The following is a 15,401-nucleotide window of genomic DNA, read 5'->3' as shown; positions in this document are numbered from 1 at the left end:
TTGTAAGTGGTGAATACATTTACATTTCTACTTAGTAAATACTTTTAATAAAAAGATCATTTTCATTCTTTTCTTAAAAATAAACATTTATGTATAATATAATGTTTCCTTAAAGTTCATTGAGAATCGTCTAATGAACGTAAATCATTAATTTTGTAAATTTCAAATCACACCAAAAAAAAAAAAATTAAGTATAATTTTTTTTTTTTATATATATATATATATATATATATATATATATATATATATATATATATATATATATATATATATATATAAGATGTTAGCAGGATGCGAATAGATACTCTTGGAGGGTAATAGAAGGCAATGCTGTAGCCAATGAAGTTCTAACTGAGGCTCGGCTATTGCTGTTACTCTCCGGCCATGATCAGAGCTTTAATAGCTCAATAATACCTTATCCCTACCCTGTCCTCTACAGATAACGGGGAAGATGAAAAGCATTCTTCTTCGCCCCTTTAAGCCAGTCCTTATAAGGATGCGAATAGGTTGGATTCACGTACTCGGGTATTTCCAGCTTTGAAAGCAATACAATATCTCTCATCTCAAGCAACTCTCAAAATACACAATATCGTAGAGGTCAATAGACTGTTAGATGCGGTAATTACCATTACCCTTCGAGGGTAATGGTAATCGCCTCTCGGCCTTTTGGCTAAGATCAAGTGTACAGTGTCTGTTCTTACAAGCTTAAGAGCTAAACGTAGTATCTGTGTTGCAAGGTTAATAACGAACACGGGACTCCGCCAGGCGTTCGCGGTATTAACTGACCAGCACAGATAGAATAAACCCCGGACCGGGGCAATAATAAACACTTGGTGGTGGGAATAGTTAGCCCCCTCGCCAGCTATGGCCAATGTTTTGCCGCGCACGCGGACTCTCGGCATCGAGACTGACGCCGATCTGAGACCCCGACCTTTGGCTAAGGCCCTCATTGACAGCGTTGGTGCGGACCAGATTTTTGGATTCACTCCCTTCGGTGGCGGCAGATACCAAGTTGTAGTAAGGAGCGCCGAGACTAGAGACAAATTGCTCAAAGGCTTCCAATGTAATGGAAAGGAAATTATTCCGTTCATGGTGGGGAGCATTATCAAACTGCTCAAAATCCCCAGATTCCCCTTGGAATATATACGAAGTGACGAAAAAGTCATCCACGAGGTGTTCGGAAATGGGGTGTTGTACGAAACATACAAGTCTTAAACGATGCAGACAACCCTCAATGGAAGTCGGCGGAAGTAAACATCTCACTCGAGATGAAAACACCGGTTCCAAACTTCGTCAGTATCGGGTCCGCTAGGGTAATGGTAAACTACCCTGGCAATGCTTCCGATGTGGATCCTTCGACCATCTAGGAGCGAACTGCCCAAAACTGGCATGCAAAAACTGCCTAACAACAAGCCATTCACTGGACAAATGTCTCATAGCTTGCCTCAAGTGCGGGTCCAAAGACAAAGTTAACACCTGCCCATCAAGAACGCATGCAGTAGAGAAGTCAAAGTCACCTCAGTAGAGAAGCCCAGCTACTACAGAACAAGAGTCGGGAAACCCGGTTTTTCCAACTCTAAGCGAGGCATACGGCAAAATAACGGCTGCAAAAGAGAAGGCAGCTGCCACAGAAACCATAGCCTTCACACCCAAGAAAGAGAAGAAACGAGAAATCCATGCAGAAGAAACAGCCAATAAACAAGCTGTCTCACATGATGAAATGGAGGCAAACAGCGGCCCCCTCAAACGACCACTAAGCCCAGAGGAAAAGGAGATGAAAAAAATAAAACCAGCAGAAACAGAAGAATTAGAGACTCCTCATGCAAAAGCAGGGAAGACTCTAAAGCATCTAGTTAAAAGGTATCCCTGGGGTGGCAGAAAAATTTCAAGATGCAATGGTGAGAATAGGGGAACCTGAGCTTCTCCTCGCAGGGAAATATGGTCCCAATGTAGTTAGTGCAAAATGGGGTGACATTTGTTGAAAACATCAGCCAAATCACCCCTGAGCAAGTACAGGTAGCCCTGGACATAGACGAGGAGGCAGCATTGGCGTTCTTCATAGCTCTCTCCAAATTAGACATGGCCAAGGGAAGCGAGGTGGCTAAAAGAATAATGACTGCCCATAACAAACGACAGTCACAATAACCATCCCATGGTTTCCCGTCCACAGCTATACTGTTCTCTAGTTCCCACAGGTGGGGGAGGGCCTGCGAACCTGAGCGGCGAAGGCTTACAGCGAGGCGGTGCAGCTCCTTGAGAGCTGCATCACTCAGGCCAGACCCTTTCCCCCATCTTTCTATTTCAGTTTTCCAATCCTATCTATAGTTTTCTCTGTACTTCATGTTATCGTTTTTGTTACATGTTTCCTTTTCAGGATTTTTCCTTTTCAAAAGTGAAAAATCAACGACCGTTTTAGAAGCATCCCTGGGGGGGTGGCAACAGCTAAAACAGGTCAGCTGAGGCCTCTTTCTTCTACTCTACTACTATGCACTCTATCTTTATTTCCTCTCCTACTGTCTGCTGACCCTCAGCCTATCTTACTCTACAGGCCGATGATGAAGATTTGTTGAACTCACAAATTATGAGAGGAAACGATGGGACGCTAATTATTAGTGAAGAATCTGGTTGTTGATTATCGCTATAGCTTTGGAGAGTATTAAAGAGAGGCCAACGGCACGACAAATTAATAGCTGACCTTTTTTTTTCTTTTCCTGTTTTTGGGACACGATGGACACATTTTCTCACATTAATTCTGATCACCAACACTTAACGAGAAGTTTTTGATATACCTTTCTGGCCAAAGATAATAGGAGGTATGTGTGGCGAGCACTTCGGGGTGTTGTTGTAGGATGTGATTTGCCTGATTTTTAGGAAATGGTACCATCAGGATGTGAAAGACGGAGACAAGCAAAGACAGAAGTAGCGCCAAACAGTCTTAGCGAACAACCAGAAAGGGAAAAAAAAAAAAATCTCCCACAAAGGAAGTGTCCAGACTTCAATCCAGAGTGGCCTCGAAAATGCCCCTGCATGCTAATATATTCAATCCGAACTCTGTGTGATTATTTTTGCTCTTTCTTATTATTTTTTCCTTCATCATGTTCAATACTAACCAGAGACAAGACTAACTCTTTAGTATCGTATGCTATCATTTCAAGAGTTTAAATCTTAATCAACGGAACTAACAAACAACAGCAGAAAGTCGAATTGTGGAAGAACAGAAGGACCTTAAACGTATTCCCAGTGGAAAATCCTCAACTGTTACCGAACAGCTATAATGCTATATAACTAACCTATTTGTGCTGTTATAATAGCTGATTAAGTCACGTGCTATTGAATGAAAGAACAAAAAAAAAATGCTATTTGAATTGGCGATTTTTAGATTTTGCACAATACTAGATTCACAAGCATTGTTTAAATACAAGAGCAACGAAAATTACAATTCTTGCATGGCGCATGCTTAAAACAGGTTACATTGTTATGTAAATAACAGCAAGGATTCTTTCGTCTGCTTTTAAAAGCGCCATTGTTGCAAAAATGTGTTTATTTCTAACAATACGTTTAAATTTCTATTGTAAATAGAAGGCCTTTGTTTTGATAGACAATATTTTCTGGTACACTTGTCAGTGATTAATATAATACAATCTTAGTCCTCAATACAAATATATCTTAAACTAAATGCATATATAGCAATTACCGAAAACTATCAGAAATACAAAAGAAGATAAAATGCATTGTTTTAAAACGTCTCTATCGCGCCTCCCCCACCACCATCCAAGCCTACTATAATTTAAATTTCTTCACTTTAGAAGATGAGATTAAACTTCGCCAATTTTAATGATTTTTCTTCCGCAATCCTTCAGATGTTTAATTTCCTGTTCCTCACATACGTAAAAGATTTTTTTTTTCCTTTCTCATCCTTCGTAGCAAATGCAGAATGGGACAATTAAGATTCTCTTTTCGACTTCGCATACAATCTAAATTCGTCCGTATAGGAAAAAGGAGCTGAATTTATTTATTTCGCGTAAAAGTGCAATAAAATGAAATTACTTAAGTGGCTGTTTTTCTCTTTCTTTTCTTTTTTTTTTTTTTTTCAATTTTCCTAAACGGGTGGTGGCTAGTAACATCAAACAGGCGAAAGGAATGGACCCGTTCACAGAGAAATGCAAAATAACAATATGCAAAATAAATGAATCGTTGGGGCGAATGCTTAAAAAGATCGCTGCCAATACATTAGGGATATCCATAGCAAAGGCATAACCATGGCTGGCCTCATTTCCGCATCAACAAAAAAAAAAAAAAAAAAAAAAAAAAAAAAAAAAAAAAAAAAAACGACATTGACAAACGATTGTAGGATGTCAGTAGACCTCAGCACCAGCACATGCCTTGAGCAAAAATTAAAGGAAGGGTCAAAAGTTCGCAATGTATAAGATAGCATAATATTTTATTTGAGACGAATATAAGATAGCATAACATTTTGTTTCAGACAAATGTAATGACATTATGCGATATTACTTTTATGCAATTTATCAAAGTAATTTATTTCCTTAAAAATAACAATATAACTGATATTTAATTTTAAGGTATGGTTTATTTTTTAAATATTTTAAGTTATTTTCTAAAAACTGTAAACTTACATCCTACACCTGTAATTTTTTTAAATATTTAAACATGTAACAAAAAAAAAACTTTTTTTTTGTTACGTTTTTATATTGTCTTCTCAGGAAGAAGATCATATAAACACAACTTAATAATATATTTCAATGTGATAACGTGGTTTACAGCTTCCGATGTCAGTGGTACATATACATATACAGAATTTGTTACCTTTTACAGGATTTACAGGATATTTGTCGGCCTAGTTGAATGAGTGTTTACATTCACTCTCCAACCAACAAACCTGCAGTCTGTTGGTTGGAGACAAGGTTAAAATGGATTCAAATGAATTAACAACCTTTCGTGGTCGATCGATAGTCAAATTAAAAAAAAAAAAAAAAATCCTTGTGATCAAGTTTATCCGAACACGTTTCTCGATTGTAATATTCATATCCCCGGCATCGAAGAAATGTGAGATGTCAAAAAACTCCCAAAATGTACATAGACATGAACTAGTAATATAATATATACTACTAATGAATAAAGTTTAACGACATAATTGTGTTAAAAAGCGCTATTCTTTGTGTTAATACTCGGTAGCTTTTAAATTCAATGAGTGGCTTGTAAGTAAATCGAAAACACGATCTTCATTGCCGGCATTGCAATCTTCCCAAAGCAGGACAGAAGTGTCCATAAGACGTTTCTGTTTGGTTATCTAACCTGGAACACAATAATAATACGCTGTGATTTTTCAATTTTTCGTGGGTGGGATATGTCATCAAAAGGGAAAAGTTACTAAACCCAGGAAATATTCCTCTTCGCCGAAAGTATTCTAGATGTATTTACGAAATTCAACCCTTGCGAATTGAGTCCAAGTCTTTTCTACCAACCGTCAACATATAACATCGAAGCTTTCAAGTCAGTTTATTATCATATCAACGAAACACGGATTTAAAAAAAAAAATCAACCAATCCAATGATTAATAGAATTCATTCCTCCCCTTTACACCAATAAGGCTGAAGTAGATGAACATATCAACTGTAATTCAAACCAAATCTAAACAAATAGTTAGTGAACAGCTGAAAGAAACTGTGGGATGCTCGATATCATACGTTCCATTTTGGAAAGGTACGCATTCCCTTTTTCAAGTTTTGGCACCGATCAGCTTGTAGTTTATCCCAGGAGTGATTTATTAAGTTGGTTTTATACCGTTTACATTGTTAATATTTTATACTATTGTTGCCACAAGGGTACGCTTTCTAGGAGCAAACTCTGATTACTGAGAAATCCCGGGGAAGAGGCTGATCTTAATAGGATTCAACATCTGCCAATCACACAAACACAAGGCATAGTATTGCCTTGTGTTTGAGAAAACTTTTTTGTAGAATTTTATTCAAAGAAAAACTGTCAATTTTAATAAACGATGAAATCTAATGTTCCATTTAATAATTTCTGTGAAGGGAATATTCAAAAGAATCATGAAAAGTTTCTACTAAGAACGTGATACATCCATGTAGGGTTTTATTATTAAAGCTCTGATCATGGCAGGAGGGTAACAGCAATAGCCGAGCCTCAGTTAGAGTTTCATTAGCTACAGTATTGCTATCCATTACCCTCCAAGGGTATTGGATTGAATGAATCAATCACCGCATCTCACGGTCGATTGATTCGATCCATCCATGTAGTCCTTATATCAATCACCGCATCTCACGGTCGATTGATTCGATCCATCCATGTAGTCCTTATAAGGACTGGCTTAAAGGGGCGAAGCAAGAATGCTTTTCATCTTCCCCGTTATCTGTAGAGGACAGTGTAGGGATAAGGTGTTATTGAGCTATTAAATTAAAGCTCTGATCATGGCAGGAGGGTAACAGCAATAGCCGAGCCTCAGTTAGAACTTCATTAACTACAGCATTGCCATCCATTACCCTCCAAAGGTATTGGATGTTCCCATCAAATTTATTATTCCATCCATGTAGACAAACATTTTATGACTTTATTAAATAATGGCATTTAAAAAAAAAAGTACTGTTCTGTGATACATAAGTTTTTAAAAATAATTAACCTTTTTTATTTCTTTTAAATCCTTTAATTATATAAATAATAATATTTATGTATTTATTACATAAAAGAATCCTGTTTGTTTAGTTATGGGAAAGGTTTAAACTTGTATGAACTCTGGTGTTTTTTTTTATATTTCACGGGAAATGAAATCATGATTTTAAGGTTATTCCCAAAAATAAAAATTTACATTTTCTGGAAAATGGTTACAACAATTTTGATTGAATGATGGGAAATTCGTTACCATTAATGTATTTGCAGAACGTAGCACTTAATTCGTTGTGCTTTTTCAATGATCGGCGTGTGTTGTTTAGAACAGAAAAATATGAAGCCCCCAAAATAAACATCCCATTATCAGAACCGTCTTACACACACGTCATGGTGAAATACAAACCTACAATCTTTCACTTCTAAAACAAACTTTTACTCATTGATAAAGTGCTGGGGCTTTTTACGATTTTGGCTGTTTAGGATTTATTCAAATCAACGCACAGTTAATTTATTGTCTAAAGGCAATAAATTAATTTTCAGTAACTTTAGACAATGAATCGACTGATTAGAATTGTTCTTTATGTCTTGGGAATAACAGAAAAATAACGTTGGAGTATTGCTTTTAATGGATTATTTTTGGGAAATGTGAAGATTGAACCCTTTAAGTCCACACGATTTTTTTTTTTTTTTTTTTTGCCGTTTACCGGGTCAAGAATAAGACATATTTTTCTTTCGCTTTTATTTTTGGAGACAATCCAAATAAATTTCCAATGCTATTTTATTTATTAATTTTCTTCATATTATTGTCATTAGTACTTAAAATTCATATATATTTTGTACGCAGTTTGGCATTTTCGCAAAGCTTTGAAGAATATTTCTTTCTTCTCAATTCCAACACAAATCATTGAAATCCTAATAACAATAACAACTCATATTACAGTACTTGGAACTTTGGGAGATGGACCGAGGCCTTGACTCTTCATCCCTTCATCTGATTTTAGCTTGTGTATGAGGGGATTATTGTGGGTAATTTACCCGCTCATTGTGAGCATTTTATGCTGTATCAGCTTTCTCTTGCGATGGAGGATTTCGGTTTTTTATGTTTGAAACGATCTGAGGGTTTGTAGTCTGCTGTCTGTCGAACTAGCTGATTTGGGTGATTATGAAGAATTTTTCTTCAATGCCTGTCATGTAGGTCTTAATATCTGTAATCTGTTGATGTTTCTTTTAGTTGTGTGTCGCCAGGTTGGAGAGGCGTAAGTTAGTTGAGGTCTTATCACTGATTTGTGAAGGAGAATTTTGTTGCTTATGCTCAGGAAGCTGTTCCTATTCAAATGTGGATATAGCTGTGCTATGGTCCGGTTAGCTTTAGTAGAGACACTATCTGTATGTGACTTGAAGTTTAGACGTCTATCAAGATGAACTCCCAAATATTTGGTAGAATTGTGACAAGGGATGATTTTACCAAACATTTGTATGCTTGTATTCGGTTCTGCTTTGTCTGGTGAAAAAATACTGCAGAGCTGTTGTTTGGATTGATTGCGATCTCTCCTCTCTGTGGATCTGATTCCATTGAGTTTCATTTTAAATTTTCTGTTATTCAGATATGATTTGATAAGGAGAACTAATGGTAATGGGAGTCCTACTTGGTGTAGTTTAAAAATTAGACCATAATGCCAAATTCTATCAAATGCTTGTGTTATGTCCGGGAAGACTGCGCCAGAATGTTGGTGCCATTCATAAACTTGGGTGATGTATTCAACAACTCTGTAAATTTGGAGAGTTGTAGAATGCTGTTTTCTGAATTCGAATTGCTCTTCTTGTGTGACGTAGTTGTTATCTGTTGCCTCTTGAATCCGTGTTAGTATAGCATACACATGATAGAAGGCTGATAGTTCTGTGGAAATTGTGTATTTTATCCAGGTTTTGGAATTAGGAAGAGGAAGACATCCGCAAGCTTCCATCGCTATGGGAAATAATTTAGCCGAAGGATGGCATTAGTGACGGCTACCAGATGCACAACCTCTTTACGGGGGTTGAACGCCTTGTTTAGTTTTCTTCTGATTTGATGTATCTCTGCTGGCGACACGGATTTATTGTTGGTTTGGAATGAGGCGTTTTGAGTTATTTTACGCACTTAGGTGTGGATTTTTCTTATGAAGTTTATATCTACATTGGTATAATTGGGGCTGCATTGTCTTTCTAAGCTGTCTGCAAATGCTTCTGCTTTTTCACTGTAGGCGAATCTATATTCACCTTGGATTGGAGGAAGCGTGTTACGTTTCAAACGAAGTGATCTCATCATTCTCCACAATGACTGATCCTCTGTGTTTAAGTGATTATTTTGTTATTCCAAAGTTGGTTTCGGTGATCCTTTAGGGAACACCTGCCTGCTTATCTGCGGGATCCATTGTTCTTTGATATTATCTTCTTGACCTGTTTTTGTCTGGGATAAGACGATTTATGTCCTCTGGAAGTTTATTTGGTGGTGCACATTTGGTTATATATTTGTTACATGTGATATTGCTGTTAGTAATTGCTTTGCTTTTCAAAGGTTTTCACCGCTTTTCCTATATCTTCAGTGGATGTTATATGTGTGGTACTGGGCCAAGGTTTTCCTGAAAAACTGAGGGAAGTTGTTTCCAGTTATAAAGGTGTTTTCCGTGAAATCTTGTATGGTTCCTAATTGCAATATGATGATGACTGCATGTATTTGATAGCTGTGCGCTATGTTTTTTAATATATATAACCATATCGAGTATATCAGGACGTCCGGTTGCTCCATAGTGTTCTATTATTGTTATATTTCGTGAAGTAGTATAAGAGTTGAGTATTCTTCCATTGATATTTGAGTTTCTGCTATTCCAGCCTGAATGTTTGGCATTAAAATCTCCGGCTATAATCACTGCTCTGACTGTGTTTAGTATCACATCTAAGTCAGATTCAAGAAGTTTTTTTATTTGGGGGGGGGTGTAGGCTGCGTATATCCTGATACTACTTGTGTTTTCCATATGCATTTCTATTCCTGTGGTTTCTATGTGTTCTTTTTGGGGTTCGGCAATTGTATTATGTTCTATGTTTCTTTTGACAAAGATGGCGGTGCCTCCTCCTCTTGCATAGGATCTGTCTGTAGGGCAGGTGCTATAACTGTTGATTCTGATCTTGTCACTTGGACGAAGATGTGATTCATTGGATAGGTTTGTTGTGACTGGTTTGGTTTTGGATTGGGCCTTTTAGGTAGGTTGGTCTTGTAACTTCAGCATACGACCTTCCGTCCGTTGTGGAGAGTGTGGTTTGATGGGAGGACGTGCGTTCTTCTATAGGTTTGCTGGTTGTGATTTGTGTCTTTTAGTTTTGAGGAAATGCTATGTAGCCCCTGTAGTTTGCGGGCCTCCGAAATTTGCACACTTTATTGGTTGTGTGCGGAGTTTTTGGCATTCAATTGTTGCGTGTTTGCCACACATTTAACACATCAGTAATCGCTTTGCAGCAGCGTTGTGAGTAGTCAAACTTTTGACAGCGGTGACATTGCGTCGTTGTTTATGTTTTAGCGATTCAGTCTTTATGACTAAAGCACAGATAGTTTGAGGATCGTAGATGTGTTTCTGATCTTTGCTGATCTCCACCAATATTAGAGGGTATGGTGTTTTATTAGCTCTACGCATGCGGCTGACTTTTAGGTCTGAAGCCTTTGTTTTGGAGATGTGCTTGTACTTCGTCTGTTGTAATGGCCTCTGTTACCCCTCTGAGCACAACTTTGAGGTTCTTTTCACTATTGAGTGCAAATGTGTGGTAGGGTAGGTTGCTATTATCCAGTAATTTTGTTAGTTGTCTGTAATCGGTGGAAGTTTTCGACTGGCTGAGTACCAGCCGAAAACTTCTCTCTTTTGAGTTTGTATTAATATCGGTCTCCATTTCTACTGTTTTGAGTGATTCGCTAGTAACGGAAATTTTCATTTATTTTAGTTTTAACGGTTTGGAATTCTTCCTCTGTGTCAGCTGTATCCAATATATGGTGGTCATTGTTTTGAGATATTGCCGCATCCTCAGGATCTAGTGACTGCCCCGAGCTTCGCTGTCCGATGTCCAAAGCCGTCACGTTTTCATAGTGAAGGTTTTCCAGACTATCGTCTGTGACAATTGTGAGGAGAAATGTGTCATAGAGTTTTACTTTCCTGGCCAGTGATTATTAAATTCTTCACCTAATCGGCTAAATTCTCGATAAACGTCTTCAAATTTTGTTTCGTCTATTAGTTTTTCCATGTTTATATCTATCAGTGTCAAGTATCAAAACTTAAAGTTTGATAAGCGGGGGGTCCTAGAACCCAAACGTGAAATTCCTTAGATCAAATCGATGATCTACCAGCAAAATAAGATCTCGTAGTCACAAAAGGACTGCCAGCAAGACCGAGCGTTGCAGCAATGATTTAAATTAAATCAACCCGTGATTTAATGGAGGCTGTGTGCAGTACCGTCGACAAGATGTAGCATAGAGGCAGCCTGCCTCACGGGGCCGCTTAATGAGGGCACTCGTTCAGTCATATGGCGGTAGGCACCGTATTAAAGCAACAAGATATTTTACATCTAATGTAGATGCAACAGATTTATTCAAAGGATTAAAAATTCTCTCGAAAATAATACAAGAGAAAAATGGTCCTTACCAAATTTTATCATATAACCAAAATCTTGTAGAAATTTATCCCAACATAACTACCGCCCTAAGGATATTATTGTTAACAATTCCTGTTAGCGTAGGAAGTGCTGAAGGAAAATATTCCAAGCTTAAACCGATTAAAAATTATTTGCGAAGAGTAATGACCTAAGAAAGATTGGTTGGTCTAGCAACTACATCGAAGAGGAGGACATAGCTTATAATTTAAATTTAGAAGAGCTTAAAAACAGTTTTATTGTGCCATACCTCCCAAAAGCAAACATTTAATTATCATTATTATATAATTGTAATAAAAACAAAATAGCATTTGGAGATTTTCTTATATTTTTTTCTTGTAACCAATCAGGGGCGATATTTAATTGTTTGCCTCAGGGCGCGATCTAATATTCTGTGTGTGTGATTCGGAATATCCTGTCTGTGTGATTCAGAACCTGCCTTGTCCCTTCTTTCCACCAAGTGTAGACCGGCTGTCGAAATCTCCATCCAGAGGCCGAAGACTACTGACGGACAGAGGGCAGGGAACAGGAGAGGGCCTGAGAAAGTTGCATTAAAAGCCGAAACCTTACATTGCACTGAACGAATCTCACCAGAAATCAATCACAATTGTATCCATCCGTCAAATCATCTCGCTACTTCTCAATATGTATTACAGTAAAAGAACATTACCTTGATGGCAGGTCAGAAAGATGCCTCCAACGATCTTGATCTTCAGCCTCTCTCTCTCCATGTTATACCCATAGATTTCACTAGTGGATCTTCCCATCTTGTAGGTGGTCTTCCTGGTTTTCTCTTTATTCTTGATTGCCAGTTGAGTATTCTAATATGTCCATCTGTTATTCCTGAGTCTGGCTATGTGACCTGCCCATCTCATCTTGCTTTCATATACTGCAGTTACCGCATCTTTTATGCCTGATCTCTTTCTTAGTTCCGTGTTTCTAACATGTTCCATTTTGCTGATGTTACAAATCCTAAGTTCCATTGCACGCTGAGTTATTCTGAAAGTCTTCTTTTCTTGTCGTATTCCATGTTTCTGAGAACATCAGCTAATTAAAATTTTGATAAGAAATCATTAAAGGTGTACTAAAAGAATTTTGAGACTTTCAGTAATCTTCAAAAATTTTGTAAATTAAATAAAAACTCTTAAATAATATTAATGTTACATTATTACTTATGGTTGTTTTTTATGATAATTTTCAAATTACTTGGTAACGTTTTCCGGGCCAGTCATCTAATACGCTGAAGCGTAATTTTAAATGTAAATAAATAACGCAAACTCTATGCATATTTAAAAACAAATATCAAACAAATATTTGTTTTTAAATATAAGCTCGATTATAAGAAATATCATTTAAAAACAAATATGATAATAATAACATAAAACAAATATTTGTTTTTAAATAAATGTTTTCGGAATACTCAGATCATATATATAATTTTACTCTATCTAATAAAGAAACTGGTATATAAGCTCTGGATCAAGGGAATAGTGATATAGCATGCAATTTATGCGTTTTTAGTTAACAGGAAATTTCTAGACAACTAGAAACAAACAAATATATATATATATATATATATATATATATATATATATATCTTGATACAATACTCTATGAAAGTGAATTTTGATATGTTTATTGCGTAAGGGATTTTATTACAGTGTACTCCAATGTACCATCACAACAACAGATTCAATTCACAGCTGGCATTGCTAACATTTCATTTGTATCGTTGAAAGATTTCCGCCTTCCGCAAATGCAGACAATGCATCGATTCCTTGTTACATTTTGTACTCGTTCAAAAATAAACATTCTACCATCTAGCGGCAGAAAGATTAACTAATGTCTGGAAAATTAAGTAAAAATGCTAATCAAACTACGCTTGGTGTGGGAAATTGAAAGCTCGATTATAAGAAATATCCAACTTTATTATATTTTCAAACAAATAGGCAAGTTTAAAAATAATAAATCACTTAAGAAGTATTTAATTTCGTTTATTGGATATAACCAATTTTCTTTAATATCTTCGGAATTTTTTTTTTCTTTTTGAAATTTTAGTAGTCCATCAAAGTGGTGTCAGTCATTTGATTCTCCCCCCCCCACCCCAAGACTGAAGAAGACGTTCTCATTAATTAGTCATTTAAACTATAGACAAAAATGTTTCCGGTGGATTTTCATTAATAAAATTTTACTTTACAAAAACAGATAATAAATGTAAAATATTTCACTCAACAAATAAAATATTCCAATCAACCCAACCGACTTTATGATGCTAGTTGGGTTGACTGAAATTACAACTAATCTAAGGCTATAAAAGACATGTATTATATTTATTAACCGCATGTATACTTCGGCTGGTTTGCTTCTTTTTTGTGGGGTAATAAACCGCGATTCCCGTAGGAGAGAAAAAAAAGCTAATTAACAATCCTTTTCAGTAAAGAACTTCCTATGAAAATGGGTCTGAAACTAAATAATTACCAAACACTAAGGGTCTTTAAATCTTTAAAAAAGTTATGGAATTTTCTATAGTAAAAAAATAAACAAATATGTACCTAGTAAATTTTTATTCAAAAATTTTACATTTAAATTTAAAATTAGATTAGGTCTCAAATACACAAAACAACTTATCAGTGATTATAGGTTAGTTTGAAACCTTGAAACAAACTAAAAGTTACTTACTGACCCTAACCAACCCCGAATAGAGGGGGAAGGAAGATCCCCAGGTCCGCGATTTTTAAAGGCCTGGGAATCCTTTTTTCCCCACTTCAGAGGCCCAATAAGTTTATTTCCCAAGGCCCAATATTAGCTGTCGACGCCTCTGACCCTAATCAAGCATTGCAATTTTATGGTTGGAAAAAAAAACATGTCGCTTATTTCTCAACATAACTTCAAGGTCAATGAGTGTGTGATGTGGCATTCTCCACCATCGCTTCATAGGTCTGTTTATTTTTGAATATCATCCATGATTTCTGTAAGACGAATTGCTAGATGATGCATCCTCTGGTTCCGTCACATCGTGTGTAAAGTTCCATGTCGGAAATCCTCAACATATATCTGTGCGTTTAAAATAGACCTTACTGATTGTCTCCCTGATAGATTGTCATGGTAGTCCATAAGAATAAATCCAGGTTACCAAACCCTTCGCACTTTGAATGAGTTCGGAAAAAATACGATATATATTGCTCAGTATCCAAAAAATCAAAAAATTTTGATTATGAAATGAAACGTGTAAAGAACTTTATTCAAACTGAAATGCTTATTAATGCTAGGAGTGGTGCATGAAAACCTAATATGATTGTAAAATTTTATATAAATACTTACCCATGTACTTTTATTTTAAAATAGGCCACATTCCACCACAGTTCCAATATATTATATTATTATCATATATTATTACCAGCATAACAATATTTTATATTATTATCATATATAATAAAATATAATTTGTGAGTTCAACAAATTTCATCATTGGCCTGTAGAGTAAGATAGGCTGAGAGTCAGCAGATAGTAGGAGAGGAAATAAAGGTAGAGTGCATAGTGGTAGAGTAGGTTAAAGAGGCCTCAGTTGACCTGTTTTAGCTGTTTGTCCCCCAGGGGCGTTTCTAAAACGGTCGTTGATTTTTCACTTTAGAAAAAGGAAAAATCCTGAAAAGGAAAACACGTAACAAACAGAAAGTGTAACATAAGTATCGAGAAAGCCAAAGGAAAGGAAAACTAAATTTAGAGGTGGAGGAAGGATCTGGCCCGAGTGATGCAGCTCACAAGGAACTGCACCGCCTCGCTCGGGTTCTCAGGTCCTCCCCCACCTGTGGGATCTAAAAACCAGTGAAGCTGTGTACAGAAAACCCACAAGGTGGTTACTGTGTCTTTCTTTTGTTGTGGGCTGTTAATATTCTCTTGGCCACTTCACTTCCCTTGACCATGTCCAGTTTGCAGAGAGCAATAAAAAAAACGCCGAAACTGCCTCCTCATCTAAATCCATAGCTACCTCTACTTGATCAGGGCTGATTTTGCTGATGTCATCCACGAAAAGGTCACCCCATTTTGCACTGACAACATCAGGTCCATGCTTCCCTGTAAGGAGGAG

At 36.6% G+C, this 15,401-nt stretch overlaps 1 pseudogene; it reads left to right on the top strand.

The window, feature by feature from the left end:
- The first annotated feature begins 650 nt into the window (after nt 1-650).
- LOC150101473 (U2 spliceosomal RNA) lies at nt 651-762 on the top strand (annotated as a pseudogene).
- Nucleotides 763-15,401: the final 14,639 nt, after the last annotated feature.

The sequence above is a fragment of the Typopeltis vanoorti genome, chromosome 11 (assembly GCF_054136105.1).
Source record: "Typopeltis vanoorti isolate ZY-2024b chromosome 11, IOZ_Tvanoo_1.0, whole genome shotgun sequence".
Lineage (NCBI taxonomy): Eukaryota > Metazoa > Arthropoda > Arachnida > Uropygi > Thelyphonidae > Typopeltis > Typopeltis vanoorti.
The sequence above is the reverse complement of the archived record's forward strand: the minus strand, read 5'-3'. Positions and strand labels throughout refer to the sequence as shown.